The 24,481-nt window shown below is 42.6% G+C and overlaps 1 protein-coding gene and 1 non-coding gene across 2 annotated transcripts in view; both read right to left on the bottom strand.

The window, feature by feature from the left end:
- The window catches only part of LOC136699427 (protein TANC2-like), a 122,388-nt gene that overhangs the window by 77,758 nt on the left and 20,149 nt on the right, over window positions 1-24,481 (bottom strand). The window lies entirely within an intron of this gene.
- Window positions 3,731-3,814, bottom strand: trnal-caa (transfer RNA leucine (anticodon CAA)). The gene has a single exon. It is a non-coding gene; the product is annotated as a tRNA-Leu (tRNA).

Genomic DNA, 24,481 nt, shown 5'->3' with positions numbered 1-24,481 from the left:
CCGGCCGTGAATAGGAACCGTCTCAAGCGCCCGCTCCACAAAAGACACGGACACGTGTCCCCACGCTCTCTTCAGCCAAAACCAAGAGACGGCAGATAATGAGCAGACGCGTCACTGCTGCCCTTCTATTCTTCTCTGGTCTTGTGGTTTGAATTAAGGGCGGCTGCCTTTCTCCTCTCCAGGCTTTCTTTGTGTCACAGAGAAGTTTCTCTCAACGAGACTCGAGAAAGCTCCGGGTCCTTGAAAGAAAAAAAAAAAAGCCATGTAATGTCACTTTGGCCAGAGCTGCTGAGGGGAATAGTAATCAGATGACATTGTCCTTGGCGTGGCATTAATTTCTCGATCATCAACATCTCAGTTGAAAAACTGACAACCGAGACAAAGCTCCAGCAGTTCTGCCCATGTGTCAAACTACTTTTAGCACTGCATGAGCGATCGAATAATGGATGACCCCAATTCCTCCAGGACACCGTTGTGGAGGGGGTGGGTGGTTGTGGTCAAAGACAAGGATGGGGAGGGGGATGATTCCATGGATGGGGGATCACTAGTCTAGACAAACTTACAGGCCAGAGCTGAGGATATGGGAGGAGGGGTGAAGGGGCAGGAGGATTCGGGCAAACCATCTGCCCCCAGTGCAGATAAATCTTGATTACAGGGGAGGGGTTCGTGTTGGGATCCAATGGCAACATATCCCCTGCCGGATGGTCTTAGAGTCCGACAATAGATGTGACAAGCTGGAAAAGCTTTCTATGAAGTAAAGTGCCGTACTGTGATCTGTTTCCATTGGTCGTAATGATGAACTGATGTTTAAGGGACATATCTACTGTTCCCAGTTAATTTTTTAACATTTATTTAAGCAGGTAAGTCATTAAGAACAGCTTATTTCCAACTGCAGCCTGGCAAAGTTAAGACCCATTTACACTGGGTTGTTGTGTTCCGTGTCGATTGGGAAAATGGGCGTGGCTGCAAAGGAGGCTGAAATTTGGTGCTGTTAACCGTGCTCCACTGTAGTCCAGCAGTTTCACATCCGAAGAGCGCTGGTATTCTAGCAACAGCAAAAATGAAGAGTTCTCAGGGATGCGTTTTTTCTAGCTCCTCTATAACTGTTACCCTGGCCTGTGTTAACAAAAGAAGTGTTTAATACCTCCCGTTTTAAAACTATAGCAGTCAGCACTGCCGCCATGTTGGCTCAGATAGGGTAGTGACAGAGTGTGTCAGAGGTCGGTCATCCAGAGCACAGTGCTATTGGTTGGGGACACGAATTCGCATTTTCAAATTTCACCAACAAGAAACTTCGCAAGCGAAATGTATTCAACCTGAATTCGTGTACCTGAGATTCAACTCAGTCACAGCGTATCTCGGCATTTTGGAAATTTGCGGACACAAACCCGTTGTCAAGAGGGCTTTATCCTTTCCACATCACAGAAGTTAGTAAAGCAGTGCCCTAGCAACCCGGAAAAGACTAGAATAAATTTTTATTCAAACCTTTTGTTCAAGAGAATATTTCTTTATCTTTTAAGGGGTGTTTATAGTATAAACGTGTGGTTAAGTATTTGGTCATAGGCTACATGTAAGCCAATGTTAAGTAAAATTCTGAATGAAAAAGAAATAAATTAATTAAGAAATGAAATATATTTCAGCTGAGCATTGGATTTTATGAATTTTTGAGTTTCTAAACATGTTAGTTGTCGACTGTTGACCTTTGTGTGTGTCATCTGGCATCTTCAAGAACCCCCATAAAACTCACATTTAGCTTCTTATCCAAGCCTAAGTTATATCTAAGATATATTGAAAGTGTAATGAGAAAGGGATTTTATCCTATCATGTAAAAAAAAGGGGGAAAAAACAAAAAATGAGCATCCCATTTGTTGCTCAATGACCCAGTCGTACACAAAATGCTATGCCATCATTCCTCATTCCTTTAAAAGCAGCCTGATCTGCTCTCTGTGGTCCTTGGCTCCTGCTGTGTTGCTGCTCCAGGGCTTAGCAAGGTTAGCAGCCCAGACCAGCAGGGCAGAACGGCAGGCGTGAGACAGACCAGCAACCTTTTCCCCTACCAGGCCCCCACAATTGGCCTCTGGTCAGGGCTTGTCACAGCCACACACTGAAGCCAGGCCAAATAGTGTCGAGGGAAACCAAAATGCCATGGTGTGATTCTCCTGCCTTCTTGGAATTTTATATTGGGCCGAGGCTAGAGCCTTGAGGGACTCCGGGATAACGTGTCCATCACAAGGATCCCGACTGGGCCACAACGTCTGGTGAAGGCATGTTTAATCCAGGCATTTCCCAGCGGGAGGCATTTGTTCTAAGGGTTAACTCGGTGTTCAGTCTGCTTTTTGCACCCTGCACATTCCCCAGGTCTTGCAGCGGAATAATATTATGATGCAGACTTCTCTGTCCATCTTTACAACGCAAGTCAAGACAAAGAATCACACTCACAGAACATTATCTCAAGGGTCTCTTGTGTCACCTATGATAGGTATGTAATTCCACACATGGGTAATGCTAAATATTTTGCATATGGACAAAACTCTGCATAATGTGTTTGAATTTTTACAGCAGTACTGTACAAAACTGTTTTTTTTTTTCACATTTTACTTAACCAGTGAGTATAATCATAATTCCCTGCCATTGGAGAGTGAACGCAAAGAAAACTGACAGGGTGGGGCAGTAAGAAGGCTCATTATAGTAATTATAGCAACCCTGGACATGGGGTTTTAACATAAAGTTAACCATAATGAGCTAACTTAATTGGGTAAGGTTTTATATATATCATCAGTTCTGTCTATTTCTGAATTTCTGTCTGAAGTACTCTTCTGTCTGTTCTGTACCCTTTGTGTTCTTTTAGGTTACATTCACAATAAATGTCTAAAGTCACTCAAATCAGAATTATTGCCTTCATGTCACTCTTCTCAGGGCTGTGTGAACATGTCAAGATGCAGATACATGGACACACAACATGAATGTAAAGAGTCGGATCAGATCAGATTTCATGCGTTTGATATCAATAATGAGGAGAGACTCAACCTGTATCCTAAATAGAACCACACTACATCTACATAGTGTTTCTGCCTACACCTGACTACCTCACTTATTACTCCTCCATACCCCATCACACAAGCAAAAGTCTTCTAGTTACTCCTAGGTTTAAGTTCTCCCCTATGGGTTGCAGGTCTGAGAGATGTGAAGCTTAATCTGAATTATAAATGGTTTGCCAATTCCAAATACAACGCAGAAACTGTTATTTTACCATATACACGGTGCAAAAAAAATCCAATTTGATGAATGAGGCTTACTATGTGAAGGTAACCTTAATAACCCTTCTTTTTGCTTTCTGTTGTAAGTGTCTTGAATAATAAAATACATCATCATCATTATCTGTAAGCGCTTATCCAATTCAGGGTTGCGGTGGGTCCAGAGCCTACCTGGAATCACTGGGCGCAAAGCAGGAATACACACTGGAGGGGGCGCCAGTCCTTCACAGGGCAACACAGACAGACACACAGTCACTCACACACTCACACCTACAGACACTTTTGAGTCGCCAATACACCTACCAACGTGTGTTTTTGGACTGTGGGAGGAAACCGGTGCATCCAGAGGAAACCCACGTGGACACATGGAGAACACACCAACTCCTCACAGACAGTCACCCAGAGCGGGAATCCAGGTCCCCGGAGCTGTGTGACTGCGACACTACCTGCTGCGCCACCGTGCCGCCCAAACAGTCTGTCAGAAGTGGGATTTCAACCCACGCCTCCATTCGGAGACCAGAACTTGTGTCTGGCGCCTTAGACCGCTTGGCCATTCTGACACTAATAAAATACAATCCAAAAAACAAAAAAAACAAAAAAAAACACACAGTTTTGTTGTAAAACAAATGTTGTTCATGGCCTGTTAAGGTATTTCCTCCTGGGTCTGCTTGGACACACTATTATTTCACCTCTTGCTTTTCTAAGGGGTAGATCAGCAGGGAGAGACAGTCCAACTGTTGATAACACAAACCATATGTCATTACGCTGTCTCTAAGGAGTTGACCGAATTTTATGTTTGTTGCTGCAAGTGCTTTTAATGCCCCTGTGTAAGGTTGTCATTACACTGTCGACAGAGCTCAGTTGTTCTGGAGTGTTAATTCTTACAATAACACACGGCACGCAAAAAATACGCTCTTGGCAACAGAACAAGTGAGAATGGAAGGCAGGAAGCAAACTTAATTACTGTTAACAAAGAAAGTATCCAGAGGAGGGGAGGCACCTGCCCGAGCGAGCAACAGCACTTTCTACGTCCTTTCGGCATATGGCTGTCTCAAGGAGGTGATTTTAAAAACCTGCATTTGCTTTGATCATTTTGTTCTTGGAAGTGAAGATGGAGCAACACAAACTCATTTTAGCACTAGCATCTATGTTCTTAGGACTCCAAATGATGGAATATCTATGTAACACCTAGTAGCAGCAAATAGTGAACAGGCTATTCATGTTCCCCAGGTTCTATAATGGTAACAAAGTGATACTTGAGCTTTTCAAGTATTTACCACTTCAAATCTTCAGTCTGATGGCTATATAATCTGTTGGCTGACCTGTAGGAAATGACTGCTTTGCAGCCAACTGAGATACAGGAGTCCTCCTCCATGTATCAGAAGAAAGAAGGTAGTCATTTAGGAGCTAAAACAGGGGTCATTTTACAAGTCTAAGTCTCATGGAGAAAAAGACCTTACTGAATGGTCTTTTTGACTGAGGCTCCATAAAAGAGATGCCACAGGGCAACTAGCAGAAAGGTAACAGCATGAGACTAATTTGCTGATCGTGAAGCTGGAATGTGCCGGAAACAAGCTTGGGACAATAGGAAATCTCTGGAACAAAGATGCCAACAAGATGCTGCTGTAAAATTAGCTTTCCCCTACCCAACCCCCCCCTCCCCAAATTCCCTCTCATTATATCAATTACGAATAGTGACACCACCCGAGCGGAAAATTGCAATTTCACACCCAGCTCTGTTCCGCATTGAAGGGCTTTGGGGTCCCAGTTGTAAGTGTGATGTGAAAGGTTAAAGGTTAATGATGGAGATCAGAGACAAAGCTTGGTACCGTTGGTTGAGTTCTGCACAGATAAGACTTATACTTGACCTACACTTGCCTCTCTGATTCCCACCCTGACCAGGTACAACAGGGAGCAGCATTTAAGAAACCGGAAAAAAATCTGCTTGCATATATTACAACAGAGATGTTTATACTGAAGCTTACTTTTCTACAAACATCTGAGAAGATCAACAGTAGATACCATGCTGGGATGAACTGGTATATTATCTGTAACAAGATAGCAGTATTTACTATCACTAGACTGTTTAAGGAATTGGGGATCATATTTTACAGAGGACAGCATCCACCTCCCTTTGATCAATCATTATCCCTACAAGACCCCTTGCTACTGCTGATACTGGCAGAAATGTTTAACAGACCTCTACAAAGGGTATAAAACAGGGTAACACAGGTTTCAAAGACATGAAAAATGCCCCAACATGGTCTAAACCTAAACTAGTCAACAAAACAAACAGGGCATTTCTCAAAAATATTTAGCCTAAGATGCATACATTGATCTCATTCATAAGGAGCCAGTCTACTTGCTTAACGAAGGGGTCATAGGGTGTACTTATACTAGGCGAACCAGGCGTACCGTCCCCATGTACGCTTGACCCCAAAGTCCAATTCATATGACTAGTGTGTTTGTTCTGCACTTCGCCCGGGCCAATTTGAAGAGTTGGGCTCAGGCACAGTTCAGCTGAGCTCAGGCATGGTACGCCTTTAGTGTTTTCGCTAACTGTGCCCAAGCTTGGAAAGTTACTGTGATGTCAATGATGCGACACTCACTGTAAACAAACATGGCAGTAAAAAGGAACTACTCTGGTCTATTGCGGAGGGGCAGTGTTTGCTAGACTTGTTATGTATTCCAAGACGTTTTGGTAAATGTCACTACTATTTGCCTCTGTAAAAATCTTCTGATACATGCAGTATACTGGACAAAGTTCTTGATAATAATGCTCATTCATTCATCCTGATCAGTGTTGATTCAAATCCAAGTACGTTTGAGAGATGTGTGAGTGTGGAAAAAACTTATAAAGGTTTAAAGATCCATCAGTTGATCTTAAAGTTCTTTGCTAATTTTAACATATTAGCAAAAATTGTTCTGTCCAAAACCAAAAGTGGTACTTTTATGGAACCTTCTGTAGCACCTTTATTTTTAAGAGTGTAGCCCATTTTTCCAGTTCTTCCAGAACCAAAATGTAAAGTCCAGGTACTGTTGGAGAACGGATGGATCACTAACATGATCATATAAGGAGATATGTTTTTGTCTTCAAATCAGCTTCTACCGTTCTGAACTTATGCCTTTCTACTGGGTCCCATTATCATGAGGAATTGCTCTTCTGGAAGGATCATACTGAAACATCAATAAAATAGATCACTGGCCAGTCAAAGGGAAATTTGAAAGGTAATTTAAAAAAGTCTTGTTATGGCATGTTGGAAATCTTGAACCTGAGATTTGACCACAATGATCAAAACAGACAAATGAGACTGTTGATGACACAAAGAGGCAATACGACACCCATAATCCATCCGCAGTTTCTTAAGGGCTGAGTCACCTGGTATTGTTGGCAGAATGCACTGTGATTTATTTGGTCTCAGAGCCACACTCTCACAAACTTTCATGAATCTTTGCTGAAAGTGATCTCCCGATATTGTGACTTCTAGCCTCTGAAGGGCTCGCTCGATGCAACGTGATATGTGATCTCCTTTGGGTATGTAATCACGAGCTCTGAGAACAGGCTCTTCAATAAACTTGTTTGGCCTTGCAGCTATGTGCCTGCTGACAGAAATGAGCCAAAATGGCATTGTGTTTTAGAAAAGAAGCAAAAGCTTTTTAGTCTTTACATAAGGCTTTGCTGGGAGGACATGTTCAGACATTGGTTTATTTAGCAACCACAAACACTGCACACCCAGTCAGGAGCTTTCAGAACAAGTAAAAAAAAATACTTCCAAAGAATTTTAACAGCCCCTATTCTGTGCAATGACATCTTTCTTCTCAGTCGTCCTGCAACTGCCGTTCTATTAAATGTCACCTGGTTCCGACAAATGAATGTTGAAGTATAACTTTTGCAATCAGGATATGAGTCATAATGCAAATATTCCCGCAAGATCTGACTTGGCATACCCTACCTAACCTGCATAACGCAGCAGAGTCATGACACACACTGTATCCAACATTTGCTCTGAAAGGTCATGACCACAGATACAGCTCATTGCGTTTCAATTGATTCGGTTGAGCCAACTGGGCTGACGCGTTGAAATTCAACACACGTCCTAAACTCACTCATGTATTTCTGTGAACATTTGTCAATTACGTTATTTCATTTACGTTTGACAGAGAATTGAATCCCCTAGAACGGTTACTACTTACTCATTGTGATGACAGGCTTACTACTTGTTTTACTCCCACAGAAGCAAAGATACCGTAGGCTTGGCTGAACTTATTCAACAGTAGTGACCTCAGGGCGGTAACGTCAACACTGACTGTATGTTACAAAGTGTCTCATTGTCAGAGTGGTTTACTGGAGTGGAAAAACAAGAGGCACTCTTCATAAAACTCAGTTATAATCTCATCTCCATGCCCATTATCAGGCAGCAATTCAACTTCACTTGTCTCACACTCTGTTCATGAACTCTGATCTGAAGTGAGATTTTTGTCACAGAGATTTAATTCAGATAATGCAGTCATTACAGAATGGTGGACCAAGGTGTGGACTAGGAATGAGTGATTTTATTGGGATCTGTGACCAATTTTTGATAAATTAAAGAGAATAGATATTGTTCTCTGCGAATTGCAGAACTTGAGCTGAAAAAAATGAATGAATGAATGAATGAATGAATGCAGAGAAAAGAGTTGTTCAAGGCTCAGTTCACACATTTATATATTTTACTCTGGGACTATCTCTATTGGCAAATATAGCTGTATGTTTACTGTGTGTTGCACAAGTTAAATGTGTATATTTCAAATATCCAACCTTGAAAACCTTGAAATAATCAACCTAGACCAGATATCAGGAACTTGGATTCAGGTTTCAGGCTGGGATTTTAAATTGGCTGGCCTCTACCTGACATTATCAGTTGCAGCTATAGTGATATACTGGCCGAACATTATAAATTCCCAGCCTGGAACCTGGACCCAAGGTCCAGATTTAAAGACACTTCACGAGGTTTGGACCTTTAGCAGGAGGACATTTTAGAAATTTTAATAGAACACCCCTGAGATAATGCCGACAAACCAAAGCAACAATGACTCTTACCTATAAATCTGGATTGCTTCTTAGCTGAGGCAGCCATTTTAACAAACCATTATAAGAATAGATTAATACATTTATTCATAAATAATTTCAAGCAGTTCAAAGCATTATTAACTGCAATGAATAGTTCTTCTACCAGACAATACAGGGTTTAAGCACACTTTGGTTTTCATGAGTTGCTTAAACTCTTGGCATCTTTATACTTGACTGTCTGTAAGAGAAAATGAATTCAGGCTAAAAGCGGAGCAAACTAACAATACAATAATCATTACAGCAAAAATTAACCTAGGCAATGTAGGTTTACATTTTCAGTCACATGAACATTGTACATTTTATACCATGCACCAGGAAGCATTTTATAAAAATAGCTAAGGCATAATTAGCAAAGAAGACTTCAGAAGCGATAATGAGGTAACCTAAAGCTAACAGACCACTGAATGCTAATTAGGAGAAACGTTTTTAGAGTCCAGTGGGAGGTTTATCTACAACAACTGTGACTATAACTGAGGCCAACTTCCTGCTACTTCAGCAAGCCATGAGGAACAAAACTGCCCTTGCTAATACAAAAAATGAAGCTGAATGTAATCAAGCATGCAGGCCTCCAATGTGCAAGTCTCTTGTGTGTCAGAGGACGTCTGACGGGGAGCGTAACCTTCAGCAAAAATAGCACAGACTGATTCACAGAGGCCAAGCTGAAGTCAAGTGATACAGCAACCACAGCTACATCATGCTTTCAAGAGTTTGTGTCCTTGGTGTAACTACCTGAGCCTCCCATCACCAAGAAGACTGGCTATGATCTGAAACATTTAAATATGGCTACCATTGCCAAAGAAATAGTACTGCTAGCTAGAACACCCCCAGATAGCAGACATTTGGGCTTAATCTGTGTATCTTATGTCAGCATTGGCAAGCATCTTGTGGCCCAACTGTCATGAGCTGGGCTTGACTTCAGCCAGACGTTGAATCAACATTTGGCTCAGATTTGGTCCACAACACGCTTGATATCTGGCCCATATTTGGCGGACCTGTGTCTGAATTTAGAGAACTAGACTCACCAAAGCCAAATGTGGGCCATAAGAGGACTGCAGATGAATCAGAATCAGAATCACTTTATTGGCCACTGTGCTTGCTCACAGAGGAATTTGTTCTCCGCATTTAACCCAATCCATGCAGTGAAACACATATTTATTAACACACTAGCGTTAGTCAGCCCTAGCCACCGCGCCCGGGGAGCAGTTGGGGGGTTAGGTGCCTTGCTCAAAGGACACTTCAGTCATGAACCGCCAGCTCTGTTGTGGATCACTTGTTTAGTTGGTACTGTTAACTTGCCAGGTACATGATATTAGGCTTCAGCTAGTACAACTAACTGGTAAAACCTGACTAGTCTTCTACAAGTCGCAATAATACACAAAGAGAATCCAATAAAGCAAAGAACTATTTTCTGAGCCAGCATTACATATCTTTACTGGCAAATGTATGGGAACCTCCAAAAGGCAAACCATCTTCTTAAGCCCCAACTTCTGTGATGCTTGATCACAGGGGCCTGAAGGTTGTGGGTTCGATTCCCACTCCAGGTGAATGTCTGTGAGGAGTGTGGTGTGTTCTCCCTGTGTCTGCGTGGGTTTCCTCCGGGTGACTGTCTGTGAGGAGTGTGGTGTGTTCTCCCTGTGTCTGCGTGGGTTTCCTCCGGGTGACTGTCTGTGAGGAGTGTGGTGTGTTCTCCCTGTGTCTGCGTGGGTTTCCTCCGGGTGACTGTCTGTGAGGAGTGTGGTGTGTTCTCCCTGTGTCTGCGTGGGTTTCCTCCGGGTGACTGTCTGTGAGGAGTGTGGTGTGTTCTCCCTGTGTCTGCGTGGGTTTCCTCCAGGTGACTGTCTGTGAGGAGTGTGGTGTGTTCTCCCTGTGTCTGCGTGGGTTTCCTCCAGGTGACTGTCTGTGAGGAGTGTGGTGTGTTCTCCCTGTTTCTGCGTGGGTTTCCTCCAGGTGACTGTCTGTGAGGAGTGTGGTGTGTTCTCTCTGTGTCTGCGTGGGTTTCCTCCGGGTGCTCCGGTTTCCTCCCACAGTCCAAAAACACACGTTGGTAGGTGGATTGGCGACTCAAAAGTGTCCGTAGGTGTCTGTGTTGCCCTGTGAAGGACTGGCGCCCCCTCCAGGGTGTATTCCCGCCTTGCAGGTAGGCTCTTGACCCACTTCGACCCTGAACTGGATAAGAGCTTACAGATAATGAATGAATAAATGAATGAAAATTACTGTCTGTAATGAAAAGCAGCACCAGATCAATTAGTTCGATTAATTTTAAGAAAAACGTGATCAAATCTGTTTGAAGAGTACAACGAGATTCCCCAACTTTCTAGCTACATTACATATGTTGAGCACAAACAGTAAATTTATATCTATTACGTTATTACACATTCAAATTCACTGGTACAGTGCATAGTGAAGTGAAGTGAAGTGAGGAAATTTTACTTCAGGGGATTCTTCACCCCTGCTTTGTATATGATTCATTTGGCAGGTATTTCCAAACCCAGCCCTATTTATGAGAACTGATAGGCCCCTGCTGACGGTAGGGGCACCAGATACAGTAGGTGGGCAGCTGCAGATGTTAAAGTTGCTCAAAGGGAAAAAAGCATTCTCCCTCGGCCTAACCTCTCTCCTTCTTCCTCTTCCAACATCAATCGCCCCCTCTCCTCCATTCTCACCCCCTCTCTTTTCTTCTCTCCCGTCCTGAATATCTTTTACCTTCTCTGTCTCTCTCTCTCTCTCTCTGTTTCTCCCTCCCACGCTGAGTGGTGGATGCTGGGCCGGAGGGGTGGAGAGTATTTTTAGCCAGCGCCGTGTGCTGAAACAGTAGAGAGCTCTGTGCCCTAGCAAGGACAAACCTCAGCCACCAAGAGAGAAGAGAGGAGAGAGTGGGGAGATGGGAGGAGGAAGGTCTTAGAGCACACAGGAAGAGACATTTCTCCACTCCCTGCAGGAATAAAACCACTTTCAGAAAAAAAGAGCTAACTCCTCCATTTCAGTGTTTAACTGTAGACTAAGACTTTCCTACAGTTGGATTACTTACTAACTAGGGCACTACTAACCATCGTCGTTAATGATGGCATTCATTACTGATTAGAAATCTGTAGTCAAACGAGCTAATTCTTGTAAGCATGATAGTATCTGTTTCCATTTGATGACGTGTTTGAAAAATATGCCCCTGTTTAAAATCCGTGTGGCAGATAGGGGCGGCATTATTGTACACTCATGGATGGACAAAAATATGTCCCCATCCAGCCAAGGCCTCCACTTTAAGAAAACAAAGAGCTGACAGAAATAACATTGTATAGGAAATCGTTGTTGATTTATGTTTTGACCAATATATAGTCTGCAATTTAAAGGGGACATACAGTGTATTATGCTCCTTTTTAAACAAGTGAACACAGTTCTGGGGTCTTAATGAAACATCTGTGACTTGCTTTTGTGAAAACATTACAAGGATCAAACACCACAGTGGCGTTCACAATGCTTGGTTTCAGCGTCTGTTCCTTTAAATGAGAATGAGCCACAGTTTTTTAGCCATTTTCACTTGTTCCTCTTTCACCAAACAGTCGATTCAGGGGTGTGCTGCCTTTCCAGCTTCTGTTCTTCTGGTCTGAAAAGAGGCCGCAGTCGGCTGCAGGCTTTTACATCACGCAATGGTCAGATTGGGATCAGCAAAGTTGGCTGAATTTTAAATATTAGAGAGTTTACATGTGACTAGTAATGTTTGCCGGTTGTAGACAATGTTTGGCTTGAACAAACTGGACAGTGTGTTAAACACAAATAAAAAATAAAAACCCAAATGGGGAAATTATATCCTTAAAAAGTCAAAAATGAGAAAAATATAATGAACAGCTAATAAAAGTTAATGGGAAAAAAATAAAAACGTTTTAAATAGGACACTATGTTTGTAGATTGATAGGGTCCAGATCCCCAAATCCCCCTTCAAAGATGATAAAGGTTTGATAAAATTTTATAAAATTCAGAGGATGTTTCTACACCATTTGCCCAGAATCAAAGATGTTATTTTTACGTTTTCTGCTGTTTTTATGAGCTTTGTTTAGGTTGTTGGACTTCTGATTTGTCTCACCCTGCTACAGGCAACACATGAGCTGTGTATCATTGAAGACAGTCTTGTTGATGATGGGAGGCAATAATTAAAACAGCAGTTTTGCCTTTTGAAAACTGCACTCTTGCAAATGTAGATTGTGGTTTAAACGGATATTTTTTAGAAATGTTCGTATGTGTGTTGTGATTGTACTGCAAAACCCAAACTATATACTGTATAATTTATGGCACATAAATAATGATACCATCACTTCATTCGGACTTCCTCCTACATGTCATTTCAGCCACCTTCAGCACGAAAACACTCGCTGGCATCTACTGCCCTTAAAATAAATTTCAATTCCTGTGCCCCGCCATCTCCCCACTGGTGTAACCATCTACATCCTCCCCCCAGTGTTAGGCCAGTAAAGTTGTGTGTGCTTGGGCGAGGTGGTGATCTGAGCCACTCCAGATGTTATCAGGCCTCAGGGCTAATCGTAGTAAGCCTGGGTACGAAGCTGCCGCTCCAGCATGTTGTATAAAAGCACTCACACACACACACACACACACTATGTACCACATACAGCTTTACGAGAACAATGTGTCTGAGTGCCTGGAAGTGGTTGTTTACAATAGAGCCTCTCTTTTCTCTGCCTCAGTCCCTCTATTCAGTTTCCCTTTCTTACGTTTTGTATTCATCTTCCGTTTATTTCTGAAGAAAACTGTCAAAAATATTGTGAATAGTCTGTGAGATGAGTAAGGAGTGGTCAGAAAATAAAGCTTTTGAAGCGGTGTGTTGGCTGTACATAAAAAAAGGATACTACAATTAGCCTTGTGCGATATTGATTTTTTTTTCCTGATCGTTTAACACTTAAATATTTATGATTAACAATTGAATCACAGAGAAAAAGTAAAAAATACAAACACACACACAATCCACAGTGACGAACTGCCACTCTTGGGTTGTCAATGGAGGATCTGAATATTTTCATGGATTCGTTTTTGTTGAAGAGAGATATTTAAAAACGATATTGGCGTGGATGTTTGGCCTGAGAAAAGTGTCTGCAACCTGGTAATTTATTGGTTTCCTAGGTAAAATACCAGTCATCCAGTGATGCAACCAACTCCTGGTCCCTCAATAAAAGTGAGAAATAAACGTCACTATTTTCAACAATTGTTTCTTTATGTTTTTTAGCTGTTGTTGGCCACTGCGATGCAACAAATTCATTTTCCTCTAACAACTTATTCTCTATTGCCATTCCTGGTATTTACAGCATCATTAATCATATCATAAATAGATGTATTCTTGGTCTAAGCTTATTCCAATACATCTAGAGCATTCACAAACCACAAAAATGTTTATAATGTTCTAAACTGCTGGTCAACGCCATGCAGTATTGCTGTCACAGACACAATAGCCCCATTCTATTATTTCTTTCCGTTTTCTCAGTTTCTCCTTTCCTTTCATATTCTCCTCTAAACTCTTCTGGATGGTCGTGTGTTAGTAACAGAGCTAGAACTTCAAAGTAAATGATAAAAATAAGAGAACAATAAGGGAGAACATACTGAGGAGAGATGAGGCCAGCAGAAGAGAGGGAGAGGTGGACAGAGGAGGGAAGAAGAGTTAGAAAGAATGGAGATAAAGAGAATGGAGACTAGAGGATAGAAGAATATATTAAGAGTTGGTAGGAGACCAAAAGAGGAGAGAGGAAATCAGGGAAGAAGTGAAAAAAGACAAGACCAAGAGAGAGCCAAGGACAAAGGATGAGGAGAAGAAAGGGAGGGAATAGAGGACAGAGGAGGAGAGGGGGCTGAGGATAGAGGAGAAGGTAAGGAAAGGGAGGGATGGAAGCACAGAGGAGGAGAGAAGAACGGAGGGAGAGAGGGAATAGAGGACGAGGAGGAGAGGGGGTTGCTTAAAGCAGCTTCCAGGAAGCTGTTACACTGTAACGACATAATGATTTATTAAGCCGTGAAGATTGGGGACTGGGCTTTTTTTCGTCCCCTTATCACACACTCACACACACACACACACACTTGCATACACTCTCGTTTATATTGCGCAACATTACACATCCTACGACAAATGATCAAAGCTGCACAAACTGAAGCACAAGATGCAACACATGCAACAATGGCCAAACCCTAGAGCCCTGGTTACACACAGCAGAACCACTGTGGGCTGGAATAAACACCACAGAAACCACAGTGGCTGTGTATTATATTCATAGTTTACTTCCCTTTATAACACATAAATATTTGTTCAAAGCCTGAGCCAGTCAAACCGGCCATCACTGGCGACACATTCAGAAACCCTGCCCCCTACACTTTAATTCATTCAGAAGACTTGTTTCACACTGGTAACTGTAAAGTGGATCACATGTGGAAGTGGAGTTTCCTGTTGTTTATCGCAGTGTAAAAGTAGCACCACGCTGTCTTCATTGCTGGATGTGCTACAATAAATGGAGTGTCTCAATAAGAGGACTGCGCCTATATCGCAATATAGGGCGGCACGGTGGCGCAGCAGGTAGTGTCGCAGTCACACAGCTCCAGGGACCTGGAGGTTGTGGGTTCGTATCCCACTCCAGGTGACTGTCTGTGAGGAGTTGGTGTGTTCTCCCTGTGTCCGCGTGGGTTTCCTCCGGGTTCTCCGGTTTCCTCCCACAGTCCAAAAACACACGTTGGTAGGTGGATTGGCGACTCAAAAGTGTCCGTAGGTGTGAGTGGGTGAGTGAATGTGTGTGTGTGTCTGTGTCGCCCTGTGAAGGACTGGCGCCCCCTCCAGGGTGTATTCCCGCCTTGCGCCCAGTGATTCCAGGGAGGCTCTGGACCCACCGTGACCCTGAGCTGGATAAGCGCTTACAGATAATGAATGAATGAATGAATGAATGAATATCGCAATATACACAGTTCCAAGAAAAATGATTTCTAAACACATTTTCAATACAGTGGAACCTCTACCTACGAACTTGATCCATTCCGTGACCCGGTTCGTAAGTGGAAAAGTTCATTTCTCGTGTCAATTTTCCCCATTTAAAATAATGGAATAATGGAAAAGCAATTAATGCGTTCCAGCCCCCCCCCCCCCGAAAGTCACCCTTTTTGCACTGATATATGTTTACAACACTCTCAAATTAGTAAAAAAATACATGTAGCGTTACTAAAAATAAAAGAGAAATACAGTGGTAACAGTAATAAAAAAGAAATAATAAAGTTGTAAGTGGTTACACATCGCTACCTTGAAGACGTGACGACTGGCTGGAGGAGTAACACAGGCACTGGCTGTATGACGGGAGGTGGGGGATGGGTAGAAAAACGGAGAGGCGGGTGAATGTGGGGAGACGAAGCGTAGATACGGCTTAACTTAGCACGAATTTCGATGCCTGCTATTTACACTAATGCTAAATTGCTAAAGCTACAATGTGCTAATCTTAAAAGCTCACTCAAGTCTGGGCGCTGGGAGACTCGCCTATTGGGGTCAGTGGCCATTTCCAGCCGCCGGCTCGGTGGAGGCTCCGGTTCGTTTCTAGAGTCATGGTTCATTGGTGGAGGCAAAAAATATTCAAATGCCCGGTTCATATCTTGGAAAGTTCGTTAGTATAGGTGTTCGTTAGTAGAGGTTCCACTGTATTTCGGTATAAATGATTTACAGCATCAGTCACTGACTGACGTTCATTACAGGGCACTGCATTCAGTCAATTGCACTCGATTTTAAAATTAGTTTCAAAATATTAATATTAATGACAAAGCCAATAGGTTTAGGTTTGTCAGTGATGTCATGTGTCTTTTTTATTGATCATCCAGCCCTACTCTGGACCCTCTGTGACACTGGTTAGAATGAAGTGGTTAGATAGATGGATGAATGAATATACGAATGGATAAATGGATGAATTGACAGATGGATGGATGCTGTTTTAATTATGCACCATATTATAAAACCACTTGTCCCGTGGTGGACTGGCGCCCTGTCCAGGGTGTGCTCATGCCCTAATTCCAGGTGGCCAGTAAATCCCGGTCGGCTCTGGACCCATGAGTGAAAAAATGAATTCCATTGCTAAAATCTCACAATACGGCAGATGTGTTTATGTCTCATTATCTGTAAAATCCCTAATGTTTTACCTGTAATTACTTGTGCTTTTTAAATAAAACACAAAAGATGAAGAAAAAGGAACTTCGAGAGCAGATTCAGGAGCCTGTTTTTCTTAGAAAGGAAGGAAATGATGGATGAAGTGAAACAACGTGTGCAATTAACCTTCCTCACAATAGCTGTTTGTCTGAGGGAATGCTGCACAATAAGGAGACATGACAAACCAGTAATTCTGATCTGAAAGAACCTGATTATGTGCAAACACTAGCACAAAGGGTGTTGAAGGGGCAGGTGGGGCTTATGTTTATGTTTAATGATATAAATGACACCGTTGGTTGGCTGTTATTTGTCACCTGAGGCCTTGTTATTGTTGCCATTGCTGATTCTGCTATTGTTGTTTGGAGGAGAGTATTCCACAAAGATTTTGGGACCTTTCTGTAATAATGTGTTTGCATTCTGCCACAAGAACAGGTGAGATCAGGTAAGATTGTCAGATGCTACGTTCTGAGCTCTTTCATGTTCAAGTCAGCACTGCTGTGTCTGATCCACTCTTATGGGCACAACACACAAACACACCCATCACCACCACGTCAGTGCAGCGCTGAAAGTTATCCACCACCTGAATCATACCTGCCCTGTGGTAGTCCTGTGGGGGTCCTGATCATTGAAGGACAAAGTATGCAGATCAAACAAGGGGTTAAACAGTCTACTGTGAGGTCATAATGTAATGGCTGATGTGTGTATACTCTTCCATTTACACTTTTGCACCACACTGATCTCCGCATGAGTGTTTCTCTGTCGCTATGGAAGCGAAAACAAACAACACATCAGAGCTCCACCCCTTTCTAGCAGTGACCCCTACCACTTTAGAGCATTTTTCAAAGATCTAGAGGTGGGATTAGCCAGAGTGTAGTGTAAAGGAGCTGAATTCACTGATTATAAGGAAACTCTACAAATTCTTAGTCATGCAGTGATCCCCCCAGGTCCTGCTCTTGACAATCTCATAAAAATGCCATCTGCAAAGCACCAGCTTGTTTGGTATCAACGCCGTGGGCTCTCTGACCAGACGAGAAGGATGAGTGAACAGGCTCAAATATTAGTGCAAAACCAAGTTCAGCGCAGGGTCTGTTAGCAGCAACCGCGGCGGCTAAGCCAATGAGAGGAGACGGAAGGGGCCGTGTTGGGTAAACAATGAAGGCAGTGATTGAAGTTAAGCGCGTAAATCTCATTAGTGGGGTTTTCCCAGCCTCCCCCACTGGACTTCTAAAGACACCACACAGAGAAAAAAAACACAAATTACAGGAACACTAAACATAGCGATGAGAAATCAGCACAAAAAGCAAGGAGAGAAATAGTAAAATAAGGAGCTCCTGAGTTTTGCTGGAGCTCCTGAGTTTTTGTTTGGAGCCGGAGAGCTAGCCTCAGTAAGCCACTGGTTTCAAAGAGCACTTTTAAAGAGATACACCACAAAATTTTCTAAAACTTGCACCAAATCACAGTCTGGGAGTTACGCTTATGTAGTTGAGATTAGATGTTTATATCTGTTGATGTGAGTAATGTCTCTTTTCCAAGAAATCTGTTAAAAAGTTCTGTTAGCATTTGTTTAAATCAAACATTAATTTGACATCATTTTCTGGTGGTTAATTAGTAATTATTATAAGGTGTACAAACACGTTTAAAGGCATTTTTGCATAACATATAATTGCAATTCCAAGTTCAAACATTCTCATTTTATGGTAACATGTTATTCAACTAAAATTAACCTAAAAATTGCAAGTGAGAAGAATTTATTCGTCACTGAATTTCCATCAAGAAAACAGCGCTGCAAAAGTGTGTATCGATTTGTTTAGGGTGACCAGACGTCCTCTTTTTCCCGGACATGTCCTCTTTTTTAGACTTAAAAAAATGTCTATTTTCCTAGAGCTTATATAGAACTTCGAGAAGTTTCGTTCACAAACTAGTCCCGCCCTCCCCCACTCCGATTGGTTCGCTTGAGTGAGAAGTGGAGTGGTGAAGTAGCCTAAAATCTTCTGATTGGACGGTCTGACTGTAGAGCTACCGTTATTGGTCGATACCCTTCTCTGTAAACCTTTAATTGGTCAGTCTGCACGTCAGTAGTCCTTGTTTACGTCAGGCACAGCTCCTGTACCCACACTCATCTCGAGCAGCTATGCCGAAACGTAAATGTAAGTTTTCGAATGAATTAAAAAAGAAATTCCCATGTTTTGTTTAGCAAATAAAGGTGTAAAAGACCTAAAAGCACACATAGGTTCAGCTAAACATACAACGGCAGCGAGGGGCGTGACCTCATCTCCAGATCTGGTCACCCTAGATTTATTCAGCTCTTGTGGATAATATTATATTCAGAAGAACATGCGGTTTTAATATAGAAAATTTAAAGATGTGATTTTAATGGTGAAAGTATTTTTTTTTAAGTAAAATGAAAATTATTACCATAAAAAGACAAAAGAGTGGGAGAAAGTTTGCATTTTGAATTACATTCATTCATTGTCTGTAAGCGCTTATCCAGTTCAGGGTCACGGTGGGTCCAGAGCCTACCTGGAATCATTGGGCGCAAGGTGGGAATACACCCTGGAGGGGGCGCCAGTCCTTCACAGGGCAACACACACACTCACACATTCACTCACACACTCACACCTACGGACACTTTTGAGTCGCCAATCCACCTACCAACGTTTGTTTTTGGACTGTGGGAGGAGCACCCGGAGGAAACCCACGCAGACACAGGGAGAACACACCACACTCCTCACAGACAGTCACCCGGAGGAAACCCACGCAGACACAGGGAGAACACACCACACTCCTCACAGACAGTCACCCGGAGGAAACCCACGCAGACACAGGGAGAACACACCACACTCCTCACAGATTTTGAATTACAATTAAATTAATTACAAATGTAACCAAAAAAATTGTTTTGTACAAATATAAATATTGTGGTGAGCAACAACATTAATGTTGCGTTTTATAAAAGGTTTGTGTGAACAAGGTAGTTTTTAAATATGTAGAACCTTGGAGGGATCTGAGAATGGCATAAAAAATATGTAAAACCTGACCCTGCCTCATTACTTGGCCACTGATGATGCTACTTTATGAAGATGCTACATTGATGTGGCTCACTGTAGCCTTGGTCTGTAGCCTTGAGCTCCATAATTCTGGGTTGGCTCCAGACCCACCATGACCCTGGTCAGAATGAAGCAGTTACAGAAGGTGAATGAATGAATTCCCTGAAATGCTCGTTCATTACCCAAACTTTCAGATAATCATTAAAAGCCTTGGCTCTCCGCTAACACTCCGTGATTAATGATGACCAGACACTCTGTGGTCAGCCCTAGTTGGCGTCTCTGTCCCTCCAAGGCCCGAAAGTGCTAATGAAATCTTTACCGGAGCGCTTTACTGGCCTCAGCAAGGTCACCAACATGACCATGAGTCATCAAAACAGTTTCAGTAGGTCAGGCTGGACACTGCTGGGGTGACTCAGGGCTTTGTGTTTCTGCCTCTTCTGCAGTTTCGGCTCTTCTCAGCTCTTTGTGCTCGGAGAGCTGGCGCTGTCACTTCCTTCCACACAGCTGCCTCCGTTCAGTTCCACAGATGTGAGCTCAGACTCCAAATCCGCCAACTCACAAACACTTTTACTCTCTTCCCTCCATCATTCTCTCCGTCTCCTTCTGACACTCCCTCACTCTCTCCTTCCTCCTTCTAGAAATAACTACAACGTGCAAGTCGTTCTCTCTCTTGTAATCTCTCTCTATTTCTGTCTCTTGCTCTATTTCTCTTGCTCTCAGCTCTCTCTCTACTTATCTGTCTCTCACTGTAGTTTATCTTTATCACACTCTCTATCACTATTTCTCTTTCTCTCCTACTCTCTCTTTCTCTATTTCTCTCATTTTCTCTCTCTCTCAAACTATTTCTCTCTAGCGCTTTATCTGTTTTTCTCTTGCTCTCTATTTCTCTCTGTCTCTCTCCCTCTTCTACACACACACACACACACACACGTATACACTCTTTCTCTATACCTTACCTACTTCCTCCCCTCCTTTATCTTTTTGTTGTTTTCTCTTCATCTGTTTCTCTAGCTCTCGTCGTCTTCAGTGTCACGTGGTGTACCACCAGACTCCGATGAACTCTGAAACTCAAAAGGTGGTAAGGGTGGTGAGGGAACCTCCAATAAGGAGGAAGTGGAGCGAGGGAATGCCTCACACTCCATGGAACCCGAGCGTGCATTTCCAAGAGAAAACTATCAACCGGTCAGAGGGGGTGTATCAATAGAGCTCGCTAAGTTGGAGAAGCATTGGTTCAGAGTGTTAAGTTCATTGACCCCTGTGGCAAGTAGAAGTGGTCTTTTGGGGTTGCATGTGTCCAGGGACTGAGGTGTTCCCTCACTCAAGGGCAAGTCTGCGCTCTCTATTCCTCTGGGCTGGAGTCTCCTCTCATCACAGGTGCCTATCTTTTGAGTTTCCGAGTCTCAGGAGTTCCAGGGGGGCTGGGTCTGTGCATGCAGATTAGCCCATTGTAATACTTGTGACTAATTGTGCTTCACTCTAATTCTCTCTCTCTCTCTCTCTCTCTCTCTCTCTCTCTCTCTCTCTCTCTCTTTTTATTTCTCTCTCTTTCTATTTCTCTCTCTTTCTATTTCTCTCCTCTCTCTTTCTATTTCTCTCTCTCTCTTTCTATTTCTCTCTCTCTCTTTCTATTTCTCTCCTCTCTCTTTCTATTTCTCTCCTCTCTCTCTTTCTATTTCTCTCTTTCTCTTTTTATTTCTCTCTCTCTCTCTCTTTCTATTTCTTTCTATTTCTCTCTCTTTCTATTTCTCTCTCTTACTCTCTCTTTCTATTTCTCTCTTACTCTCTCTTTCTATTTCTCTCTCTCTCTTTCTATTTCTCTCTCTCTCTCTCTCTTTTTATTTCTCTCTCTCTTTTTATTTCTCTCTCTAACTCTCTCTCTTTCTATTTCTATTTCTTTCTATTTCTCTCTCTCTCTATTTCTCTCTCTCTCTCTTTCTATTTCTCTCCTCTCTCTTTCTATTTCTCTCCTCTCTCTTTCTGTTTCTCTCTCTCTCTCTCTCTTTCTATTTCTCTCTCTCTATTTCTCTCTCTCTCTCTTTCTTTCTATTTCTCTCTCTTTCTATTTCTCTCTCTCTCTTTCTCACTCTCTCTCTCTCTCACTCTCTCTCTCTTTCTATTTCTCTCTCTCTCTTTCTATTTCTCTCTCTCTCTTTTTATTTCTCTCTCTTTCTATTTCTCTCTTACTCTCTTTCTATTTCTCTCTCTTACTCTCTCTTTCTATTTCTCTCTCTCTCTTTATTTCTCTCTCTCTCTTTTTATTTCTCTCTCTCTTTTTATTTCTCTCTCTAACTCTCTCTCTTTCTATTTCTATTTCTTTCTATTTCTCTCTCTCTCTTTCTTTCTATTTCTCTCTCTTTCTATTTCTCTCTTTCTCTCTTTGTTATAAATCTAATTCTCGGTTAAAGTAAAATGTAGGTTATTTGCAGAAACATTAAGGAGGGCAGGACAATTAATCAAAAACTTGAACTTCTAATCGACATAATCTTGTCTATGTCGATTATATAGATCATTTTTATTCTATTATGTCCCCGCTGTGTGTTCATGTACCGTCCCTTTAAAACCCCGCTACCAAGCCGCAGTCATGTGATTCTGCCCCTATTTGCCACATGGAAGCAACCCAAATGTCGAAGCCAAACAAGCGACTCGAGCTCGTACCAAAGAAAAACAGAAGTCAAAAGTAAACACTGAGAAAAAACAGTTTCAGCGACCAAAGCACAATCAAACACCAAATATAAACAGTGCTCAAAAAACAAGAGAGGACAAGCTCCAAGCAACATTCAAAAAAATATCCCAGCTTTAACACTGCAGCATATTTACAGCACAAGCCTCGTCACTGAACTTTGAAGGGTCAAAAATACAAAAACACAATAATCGTTTATTAACCGTAATCGCTTTAAAATGCACATTTAACCGTGACATTGATGCATGCTCATATCTCTCAGCGCTATTAAGAGGCTAATCTTACTAACAAGAAAGGCAATCCTCAAACATCCACTGCAACATCTGGTTTAATATTTACCCCAGGAAAGAGTGTGAAGTCATTAAAGCTAAAATCTACGGACAAAAACATAAAAACACATTAACGCCTATTAAATTCACATATTGCTTTGGAAAATGCCGTTCTCAATCGAATATGGGGACAGTAATGCATAACTCAAGAAGACACACCCCACATTACAGGTGTCCTAAGGTAATACCACTTCAAAGACACATGTCCAGAAACCAGACAAGCGCTGAGAGGATTAGGAATGGAGGGAGGAATACGGCTGCACACAGCTGCAGAAAACACACTCACACATTCACTCACACCTATGGACACTTTTGAGTCACCAATCCACCTACCAACATGTGTTTTTGGACTGTGGGAGGAAACCGGAGCACCCGGAGGAAACCCACACAGACACAGGGAGAACACACCACACTCCTCACAGACAGTCACCCGGAGGAAACCCACGCAGACACAGGGAGAACACACCACACTCCTCACAGACAGTCACCCGGAGGAAACCCACGCAGACACAGGGAGAACACATCACACTCCTCACAGACAGTCACCCGGAGGAAACCCACGCAGACACAGGGAGAACACACCACACTCCTCACAGACAGTCACCCGGAGGAAACCCACACAGACACAGGGAGAACACACCACACAGACAGTCACCCGGAGGAAACCCACGCAGACACAGGGAGAACACACCACACTCCTCACAGACAGTCACCCGGAGGAAACCCACACAGACACAGGGAGAACACACCACACAGACAGTCACCCGGAGGAAACCCACGCAGACACAGGGAGAACACACCACACTCCTCACAAACAGTCACCAGAAGCGGGACTCGAACCCACAACCTCCAGGTCCCTGGAGCTGTGTGACTGCGACACTACCTGCTACCACCACTACCACCGTGCCGCTATATAGAACAATTTGTAGCATATTCTTCATTAATCTGAAGAACCTCTTCACAATGCAAAGAACACTTTATTCATGCAAAATGTTCTTGGAGTGTTCAGGGTTCTATACAGAACCATATATTTGAATAAAGAACGCATGTAGAACCATCATTTTTAAGCGTGTACTGTAAAACCACACAGAGACAAGTCCCAAATACAGGCAATGCTGACAGACAGACAGACAGACAGACAGACATATTAAAACACACACACAGTATGTGAAGTATTTCTAACCACTGCTGTCAAACCTGTCTGCTGGGTGTTTAATTGTTGACCAGGTTAGAATGCGCGCGCGTGTGTGTGTGTGTGTAATGTGTGTGCGCACAGAAATTACACATCTTTCACACACACTCACACACACACACACACACACAGATACAGACACACACACACAGACACACACACACAGACACACACACACAGACACACACACACAGACACAGACACACACACACACACACAGACACACACACAGACACACACACAGATACACACACAGATACACACACAGATACACACACACACACACACAGACACAGACACACACAGACACAGACACAGACACACACACAGACACACACACACAGACACATATCTCCTTCTCTTTGACTCTCATTAACAGTCCACTACAGGAATCCAGTAGGGTTGATATATCCACTCTTTTGCAGTCTGTCTGTCTTTCTTCATGTGCATGGAGCATGTGCGGTATATTTTAGCTTTATTTACCTGAGATTATATTTTATCCAAAAAGGTCTGATAAGAAAAGACCATATAAATGTTCCCTAAAACCACCAAAGACAGACCCTTTAAAGAACCACCCAAGATTAGCATCCTTCTGCGGAGAGTATAAAAAAATACAAAGAGAAATGACTAAAAGGATGTACACAAATCTCCAGATGAACACAGTAAACCATCTTAACCCTGTTTTTCTTTATAACAGAACAAAACATTTGG

The sequence above is a fragment of the Hoplias malabaricus genome, chromosome 6 (genome assembly GCF_029633855.1).
Source record: "Hoplias malabaricus isolate fHopMal1 chromosome 6, fHopMal1.hap1, whole genome shotgun sequence".
Lineage (NCBI taxonomy): Eukaryota > Metazoa > Chordata > Actinopteri > Characiformes > Erythrinidae > Hoplias > Hoplias malabaricus.
Note: the sequence above shows the minus strand (reverse complement) of the source record. Positions and strands in the feature narration are given on the sequence as shown.